This window comes from Henckelia pumila, chromosome 4 (genome assembly GCF_033568475.1).
Source record: "Henckelia pumila isolate YLH828 chromosome 4, ASM3356847v2, whole genome shotgun sequence".
NCBI classification, from domain to species: Eukaryota; Viridiplantae; Streptophyta; class Magnoliopsida; order Lamiales; family Gesneriaceae; genus Henckelia; species Henckelia pumila.
Genome location: NC_133123.1, coordinates 135,746,662 through 135,756,516, shown reverse-complemented (window position 1 = coordinate 135,756,516; position 9,855 = coordinate 135,746,662). Strand labels below are relative to the sequence as shown.

Genomic DNA, 9,855 nt, shown 5'->3' with positions numbered 1-9,855 from the left:
AAAGCAAAAGCCTGCATAAATTGAGTGAAAAAAAAAAAGAGTGGTTGAGTGAATTCTTTGGAGTGAATTGTGAGAATTTGTGTGAGGTAATTTTATTACTAACGTTTTCTTGCAGGTACGATGAGTTCTTCTAGCCAAAAATTTTCTCAAGGTCAAATGGATGAATTGACCAAGATGATGATGGCGGCTTTGGGGCCAATACATGAGAAGTTGGATAAGCTTGAAGTTAGTGGAGGTGATGGTAAAAATAAAAATAAAATATTTGAGGAAGATGATGATGGTGGAGAGGATGAAGAGAGTTTGGGTGCAAATTGGGGTAGAAATAGGAGGTTCATGAGGGTGAAAGAAATAGAAGGGGAGCTGTGAGAGGAAGATACATCGAAGGGAGTCGAGAGGATGGGAATATTAGTGAGATTAAGATGAAGATTCCTTCGTTCAATGAGAAATCTGATCCAGAGGCTTATTTGGAGTGGGAGATGAGAGTTGAATCGGTGTTTGTTTGCCACAACTACAATGATGCGAAAAAAATAAAACTGGCGGTGGTTGAGTTTGTGGATTATGCTCTCATTTGGTGGGATCAATTTGTTACTTCTAGGAGGAGGAATCGAGAGCGTCCCATTGAGACATGGGAAGAGATGAAACAAATATTGCGGAAGAGATTTGTGCCTAATTACTACTATCGTGATATGTTTAGGCGTTTACAAAATTTGAAGCAAGGTTCGAAGAGTGTTGAGGATTACTTCAAGGAGTTGGAGGTCACCATGATTCGAGCTAATATTGAAGAGGATCGTGAAACAACTATGGCTCGTTTCTTATGTGGTTTGAATAGGGAGATTCAAGACCAAGTGGAGCTTAGACATTGCATGGATCTTGAGGAGATGGTACAATTGGCCATGAAAGTGGAACAACAACTCAAAAGGAGAGGTATGGGTCGAAACTCTATTGTTGTGGGTTTTTCTACTCCTTGGCGTCCAAATGTTGGCAAACGAGAGGATGTCAAGCCGGTGTCCACACCAAAAATCGACACCAAGCAAGAAACACCAAAGCAAGGAGTGCAAGGTAAATCTGAAACTCCTATTAATCGTTCTAGAGATATCAAATGCTTTAGATGTCAAGGTCTTGGTCATATTGCTAGTCAGTATCCTAACAAAAAAATAATTATTGTGAATGATGGTGGTGAGGTTGAATTGGAGAGTGAGGAGGAGAATTATGATGATATGCCTGCGTTGGAGGATCCCGATGACGAGGGATATAAGGCAGTCGTTGGAGAGTTGTTGGTGACTAGGAGAGTGTTGAATGTGCAACAAAAGGAAGAGGAAGAAAATCAAAGGGAAAATTTGTTTCATACTAGATGCTTTGTGAAAAACAAAGTGTGTAGTGTCATCATTGATGGGGGTAGCTGTACCAATATCGCAAGTAGCGAGCTTGTTGAGAAATTGAGTTTGCCTACTTCAAAGAATCCTCAACCCTATAGATTGCAGTGGTTTAATGATAGTTCTGAAGTGAGAGTGACTAGGCGAGTTGTGGTGCCTTTCTCAATTGGGAAATATGGAGATAAAGTGGTGTGCGATGTGGTGCCTATGCAAGCGTGTCATATCTTGTTGGGTAGACCGTGGCAATTTGATAGGAAGGTGACACATGATGGGTTTAAAAATCGTTATTCCTTTACTATGAAAAAGGAATCTGTTGTATTGTTACCTATGACTCCAAAGCAAATATTGGAGGATCATTTGCAAAAGAAAAAGAAAGAAGAGGCCGAAAAAAAGAGTGAATAAAAAAGTGAGATGGCCTTAGAAAAAAAGAATGAAAGAAAAAAAGATGAGAAAAAAATTGAGAGGAAAGAGGCCGATAAAAATATATATATGGCCCAAAAGCGTGAGTTGCGAGAGATTTTACATGTGCATACTCCGCTTGTGTTGATTTTTTATAAGGAGATTCTCCTTAACACAAGTGATATAGCCGGAAATCTTCCGAGCAATGTTGTTTCTCTCTTGCAGGAATTTGAAGAATTATTTCCGGAGGATTTACTTCAAGGACTACCACCTTTGAATGGAATTGAGCATCAAATTGATCTTTTGCCCGAAAGTGCGTTACCGAATCGTCCAGCTTATAGGAGTAATCCGGAGGAAACAAAAGAGCTACAAAGGCAGGTAAGTGAACTTCTCGATAAGGGGTTTGTGCGTGAGTCGATGTCTCCTTGTGCTGTACCTGTTTTGTTAGTGCCTAAGAAAGACGGTTCATGGAGAATGTGTGTTGATTGTAGAGCCATTAACAATATTACCATCAAGTATAGGCATCCTATTCCTAGGCTAGATGATATGTTGGATGAATTGCATGGTTCTAGCATTTTTAGTAAAATTGATTTGAAAAGTGGTTATCATCAAATTTGGATGAGAGAAGGAGATGAGTGGAAAACTGCTTTCAAAACGAAATATGGATTGTACGAGTGGTTGGTTATGCCATTTGGGTTAACTAATGCACCTAGTACTTTTATGAGATTGATGAATCATGTCTTGCGTGCTTATATTGGAAAATTTGTTGTGGTATACTTTGATGATATCTTGGTGTATAGCAAAAATTTGAATGAGCATGTTGAACACTTGAGAATTGTGCTAATCACACTAAAGGCTGAGAATTTGTATGCTAATTTGAAAAAGTGTGTGCTTTGTACAAAAGAACTTGTGTTTCTTGGTTTTGTTGTGAGTGCTCAAGGAGTCAAAGTTGATGAGGACAAGGTAAGTGCAATTTGATATTGGCCAACGCCTACTTCAATTGGCCAAGTTCGGAGTTTTCATGGTCTTGCAAGTTTTTATAGGAGATTTGGAAAAGACTTCAGCACTTTGGCGGCTCCTATGACTACAGTGATCAAGAAGAAGGTTCCATTCCATTGGGGCGAGGAGCAAGAGAAGTCTTTTGATATCATTAAGCAGAAATTAATTAATGCTCCTTTACTTGTATTACCTGATTTTTCTAATACTTTTGAAATTGAATGTGATGCGTCAGGTGTAGGAATTGGCGGTGTGTTGATGCAAGGTGGACGACCAATTGCATACTTCAGTGAGAAGCTAAGTGGAGCAGCGCTGAATTATCCTACCTACGATAAGGAATTCTATGCCTTGGTTCGTGTGCTTGAAACGTGGCAGCATTATTTGAGGCCAAAAGAATTTGTGATTCATATGGATCATGAGTCTTTGAAACATCTCAAAGGACAACAAAAGCTGAACAAGAGGCATGCCAAGTGGGTGGCGTTTGTGGAGACTTTTCCCTATATTATCAAGTACAAGCAAGGGAAAGAAAACGTGGTAGCAGATGCTCTATCACGAAGGTATGTGCTTCTATCTACTCTGGACTCTAAGTTTTTGGGATTTGAGTATGTGAAGGAGTTGTATGCCAATGATCATGATTTTGGTGAGATTTATGTGTCATGTTTGCATGGTCCGAAGGATAAATTTTTCATGCATGATGGATATCTGTTTAAGGAAGATAAATTGTGTGTTCCTAAATCGTCCATACGTGAATTACTTGTTAGGGAATCACATGAGGGTGGTTTGATGGGGCATTTTGGTGTGGCTAAAACTTATGATACTTTGTATGAACATTTTTATTGGCCACATATGAAGCATGATGTTGAGAGTATTTGTGAGAGATGTGTGACTTGTAGGAAAGCTAAGTCTAAGACACAACCGCATGGATTGTATACCCCACTTCCTGTTCCTAGTGAACCATGGGTAGATATTTCGATGGATTTTGTTTTAGGATTACCAAGATCTAAGAAGGGGAGGGATTTTGTGTTTGTGGTGGTTGATAGATTTTCGAAAATGGCTCATTTTATTGCTTGTCATAAATCTGATGATGCATCTCATGTTGCGGACTTGTTCTTTAATGAAATTGTCAGATTGCATGGCATGCCTAGGAGTATTGTTTCTGATAGAGATACTCGTTTTTTGAGTTACTTTTGGAAAACATTATGGTGCAAGTTTGGTACTAAATTACTGTTTTCGACTACATGTCATCCTCAAACGGATGGTCAAACTGAGGTTGTTAATAGGACATTAGAAACTTTGTTGCGTGCTATAATTAAAAAGAATTTGAAGAGTTGGGAAGAATGTTTGCCATTTGTGGAGTTTGTATATAATCGTAGTGTGCATTCTACTACAAATTTTTCATCATTTGAAATTGTGTATGGTTTTAATCCTTTAACCCCGTTGGATTTGATGTCTTTGCCTATGAGTGAAAGGGTTAACATGGATGGTAAGAAAAAGGCGGAATTTGTGAGAAATTTACATGAAAAGTGAAGGCGAACATTGAGAAAAAGAATTTGCAGTATACAAAGCAAGCAAATAAGGGAAAGAAGAGAGTTGTGTTTGAACCAGGAGATTGGGTGTGGTTGCATTTGAGGAAAGAGCGGTTTCCTGAAAAACGGCGCTCCAAGCTTCTACCTAGAGGCGATGGACCGTTTCAAGTATTAGAGCGCATCAACGACAATGCCTACAAATTAGATTTGCCAGGTGAGTATAATGTCAATGCTACTTTCAATGTTTCTGACTTATCTCCATTTGATGTAGGTGATGAACAAGATTTGAGGACAAATCCTTTTCAAGAAGGGGAGGATGATGCGATCATGGATGGCTCGCATGCTGATAAAGTAACTAAGGATCCGTTGGAGATGCCACGAGGACCGGTTACGAGAGGCCGAGCTCAGAAGTTCAAGGAAGCACTTCAATCCTTGGTGTTGAAGTCGCAAGAGGGCGTTGGATTTCTTGATATTCAATTTGAAGGTAGTTATCACCGTATTGAGGTCAAAGGCGGTCAAGAAAGTGAAGAAATTGAAGACCTTGTTCGCAGCCCAGGCGCGCCCGCGCCCTTATTTTGCGAAGAAGAAGCGCGCCCGCGCTTACGGATGCCAAATTGACGAAGAATTGTGCGAGCTCTCGGCGCGCCCGCGCCTTGCCCTGCGCAACAAAGGCGCGCCCGCGCTTAGCCCTAGCACGCCCGCCCCGATTATTTTACATGCACCGAAGGTGTTTTGTGTGTGTGTTCGGGATTTTTAATATTTTGGCATTATTTTGCTTATTTTAGGTCTTTTATTCCTACTAGGAAACTTTAGGAGATATCTTTGATATCTTTTTGATTTATTTTGCATTATCTTTCAATATTTTGGGTTGTAATATAAATACTACAACATTCATTATTTTAAGGGCAATTAAGGTTTCAGATTATTGATTATTCCATACAAAATTCTCTCTAGAATTTTATTAAGCTTTTGCTTACCTAAAAATAAAAATTATCAAAGTTTTCAACTTTGTGGCATTTGTCGATTGATTATCCTCGTGGGTTGTCAGAAACAGGTTTTCTGAAGGTCCCGTTGTGATCAATTGTTTTCTTCATGATTACTGTTGCTAGTTTCGTTGTAAGCTAGAGGTGGTTAATCCAAAACTTTTTACTTGTTTTCAAGATCGGGCAATTTCTTGATTTCTTTTGTTATTGGATTGAGGGTACGATTTTAATATAGTGTTTTTGCCTTCCATACATTAAGAATTCATATCATTTGGTATCAAAGCCAAGGTTTTGAATCAAGTAAGTATCTATCTTCATCTATCTCTGTTCTTCATGTTCTTTGTTCTTATCTGAGTCTATTCTTTATCAAATTTCTGTGTCGTTTCTTTCAAACTTGTTACCCAAGTCTCGTGTCTTGTGTGCTACAAGTTATAAAAAAAAAAAAAAACCGGTCAAAAAAAAAAATTAAAGGACCGAAAGCTTCAAAAAAAAAAAAAAAAATAATAATAATAATAAAAAATAGAAGGAACAAGATAACTTGTGGTCAGTTAAGTAATTCGCTCTTGTTCATCCTTGAGAGCAAGTCAGAAATTCAAGTTCATAAAAATTCTTCATCTTGTTTTTGTCAGTCTTCGAGAGTCAATCTTCAAGTGTCTACGAGTTGTAAACTTGAAAGTTTGATTGAATTCTACATAAAGCAAAAGCCTGCATAAATTGAGTGAAAAAAAAAGAGTGGTTGAGTGAATTCTTTGGAGTGAATTGTGAGAATTTATGTGAGGTAATTTTATTACTAACGTTTTCTTGCAGGTACGATGGGTTATTTTAGCCAAAACTTTTCTCAAGGTCAAATGGATGAATTGACCAAGATGATGATGGCGGCTTTGGGGCCAATACATGAGAAGTTGGATAAGTTTATAGTTAGTAGAGGTGATGGTAAAAATAAAAAGAAAATATTTAAGGAAGATGATGATGGTGGAGAGGATGAAGAGAGTTTGGGTGAAAATTGGGGTAGAAATAGGAGGGTTCATGAGGGTGAAAGAAATAGAAGGGGAGCTGTGAGAGGAAGATACATCGAAGGGAGTCGAGAGGATGGGAATATTAGTGGGATTAAGATGAAGATTCCTTCGTTCCATGGGAAATCTGATCCGGAGGCTTATTTGGAGTGGGAGATGAGATTTGAATCAGTGTTTGATTGCCACAACTACAATGATGCGAAAAAAATAAAACTGGCGATGGTTGAGTTTGTGGATTATGCTCTCATTTGGTGGGATCAATTTGTTACTTCTAGGAGGAGGAATCGAGAGCGTCCCATTGAGACATGGGAGGAGATGAAGCAAATATTGCGGAAGAGATTTGTGCCTAATTACTACTATCGTTATATGTTTAGGCGTTCACAAAATTTGAAGCAAGGTTCGAAGAGTGTTGAGGATTACTTCAAGGAGTTGGAGGTCATCATGATTCGAGCTAATATTGAAGAGGATCGTGAAGCAACTATGGCTCGTTTCTTATGTGGTTTGAATAGGGAGATTCAAGACCAAGTGGAGCTTAGACATTGCATGGATCTTGAGGAGATGGTACAATTGGCCATGAAAGTGGAACAACAACTCAAAAGGAGAGGTATGGGTCGAAACTCTACTGTTGTGGGTTCTTCTACTCCTTGGCGTCCAAACGTTGGCAAACGAGAGGATGTCAAGCCGGTGTCCAAACCAAAAATCGACACCAAGCAAGAAACACCAAAGCAAGGAGTGCAAGGTAAATCTAAAACTCCTATTAATCGTTCTAGAGATATCAAATGCTTTAGATGTCAAGGTCTTGGTCATATTGCTAGTCAGTGTCCTAACAAAAAAATAATGATTGTGAATGATGGTGGTGAGGTTGAATCGGAGAGTGAGGAGGAGAATTATGATGATATGCCTGCGTTGGAGGATCCCGATGACGAGGGATATAAGGCAGTCGCTGGAGAGTTGTTGGTGACTAGGAGAGTGTTGAATGTGCAACAAAAAAAAGAGGAAGAAAATCAAAGGGAAAATTTGTTTCATACTAGATGCTTTGTGAAAAACAAAGTGTGTAGTGTCATCATTGATGGGGGTAGCTGTACCAATGTCGCAGCGAGCTTGTTGAGAAATTGAGTTTGCCTACTTCAAAGCATCCTCAACCCTATAGATTGCAGTGATTTAATGATAGTTCTGAAGTGAGAGTGACTAGGCGAGTTGTGGTGCCTTTCTCAATTGGGAAATATGGAGATGAAGTGGTGTGCAATGTGGTGCCTATGCAAGCGTGTCATATCTTGTTGGGTAGACCGTGGCAATTTGATAGGAAGGTGACACATGATGGGTTTAAAAATCGTTATTCCTTTACTATGAAAAAGGAATCTGTTGTATTGTTACCTATGACTCCAAAGCAAATATTGGAGGATCATTTGCAAAAGAAAAAGAAAGAATAGGCCGAAAAAAAGAGTGAACAAAAAAGTGAGATGACCTTAGAAAAAAAGAATGAAAGAAAAAAAGATGAGAAAAAAATTGAGAGGAAAGAGGCCGATAAAAAAATATATATGACCCAAAAGCGTGAGTTGCGAGAGATTTTACATGTGCATACTCCACTTGTGTTGATTTTCTATAAGGAGATTCTCCTTAACACAAGTGATATAGCCGGAAATCTTCCGAGCAATGTTGTTTCTCTCTTGCAGGAATTTGAAGAATTATTTTCGGAGGATTTACCTCAAGGACTACCACCTTTGAGGGGAATTGAGCATCAAATTGATCTTGTGCCCGGAAGTGCGTTACCGAATCGTCCAGCTTATAGGAGTAATCCGGAGGAAACAAAAGAGCTACAAAGGCAGGTAAGTGAACTTCTTGATAAGGGGTTTGTGCATGAGTCGATGTCTCCTTGTGCTGTACCTGTTTTGTTAGTGCCTAAGAAAGACGGTTCATGGAGAATGTGTGTTGATTGTAGAGCCATTAACAATATTACCATCAAGTATAGGCATCCTATTCCTAGGCTAGATGATATGTTGGATGAATTGCATGGTTCTAGCATTTTTAGTAAAATTGATTTGAAAAGTGGTTATCATCAAATTTGAATGAGAGAAGGAGATGAGTGGAAAACTGCTTTCAAAACGAAATATGGATTGTACGAGTGGTTGGTTATGCCATTTGGGTTAACTAATGCACCTAGTACTTTTATGAGATTGATGAATCATGTCTTGCGTGCTTATATTGGAAAATTTGTTGTGGTATACTTTGATGATATCTTGGTGTATAGCAAAAATTTGAATGAGCATGTTGAACACTTGAGAATTGTGCTAATCACACTAAAGGCTGAGAATTTGTATGCTAATTTGAAAAAGTGTGTGCTTTGTACAAAAGAACTTGTGTTTCTTGGTTTTGTTGTGAGTGCTCAAGGAGTCAATGTTGATGAGGACAAGGTAAGTGCAATTTGAGATTGGCCAACGCCTACTTCAATTGGCCAAGTTCGGAGTTTTCATGGTCTTGCAAGTTTCTATAGGAGATTTGTAAAAGACTTCAGCACTTTGGCGGCTCCTATGACTGCAGTGATCAAGAAGAACGTTCCATTCCATTGGGGCGAGGAGCAAGAGAAGTATTTTGATATCATTAAGCAGAAATTAATTAATGCTCCTTTACTTGTATTACCTGATTTTTCTAATACTTTTGAAATTGAATGTGATGCGTCAGGTGTAGGAATTGGCGGTGTGTTGATGCAAGGTGGACGACCAATTGCATACTTCAGTGAGAAGCTAAGTGGAGCAGCGCTGAATTATCCTACCTACGACAAGGAATTCTATGCCTTGGTTCGTGTGCTTGAAACGTGGCAGCATTATTTGAGGCCAAAAGAATTTGTGATTCATACGGATCATGAGTCTTTGAAACATCTCAAAGGACAACAAAAGCTGAACAAGAGGCATGCCAAGTGTGTGGCGTTTGTGGAGACTTTTCCCTATATTATCAAGTACAAGCAAGGGAAAGAAAACGTGGTAGCAGATGCTCTATCACGAAGGTATGTGCTTCTATCTACTCTGGACTCTAAGTTTTTGGGATTTGAGTATGTGAAGGAGTTGTATGCCAATGATCATGATTTTGGTGAGATTTATGTGTCATGTTTGCATAGTCCGAAGGATAAATTTTTCATGCATAATGGATATCTGTTTAAGGAAGATAAATTGTGTGTTCCTAAATCGTCCATACGTGAATTACTTGTTAGGGAATCACATGGGGGTGGTTTGATGGGGCATTTTGGTGTGGCTAAAACTTATGATAATTTGTATGAACATTTTTATTGGCCACATATGAAGCATGATGTTGAGAGTATTTGTGAGAGATGTGTGACTTGTAGGAAAGCTAAGTCTAAGACACAACCGCATGGATTGTATACCCCACTTCCTGTTCCTAGTGAACCATGGGTAGATATTTCGATGGATTTTGTTTTAGGATTACCAAGATCTAAGAAGGGGAGGGATTCTGTGTTTGTGGTGGTTGATAGATTTTCGAAAATGGCTCATTTTATTGCTTGTCATAAATCTAATGATGCATCTCATGTTGCGGACTTGTTCTTTAATGAAAT

General features: G+C 38.8%; 1 pseudogene; it reads left to right on the top strand.

Moving 5' to 3' along the window:
- The first annotated feature begins 635 nt into the window (after nt 1-635).
- LOC140861819 (uncharacterized) lies at nt 636-6,592 on the top strand (annotated as a pseudogene).
- The last annotated feature ends 3,263 nt before the right edge of the window (nt 6,593-9,855 follow it).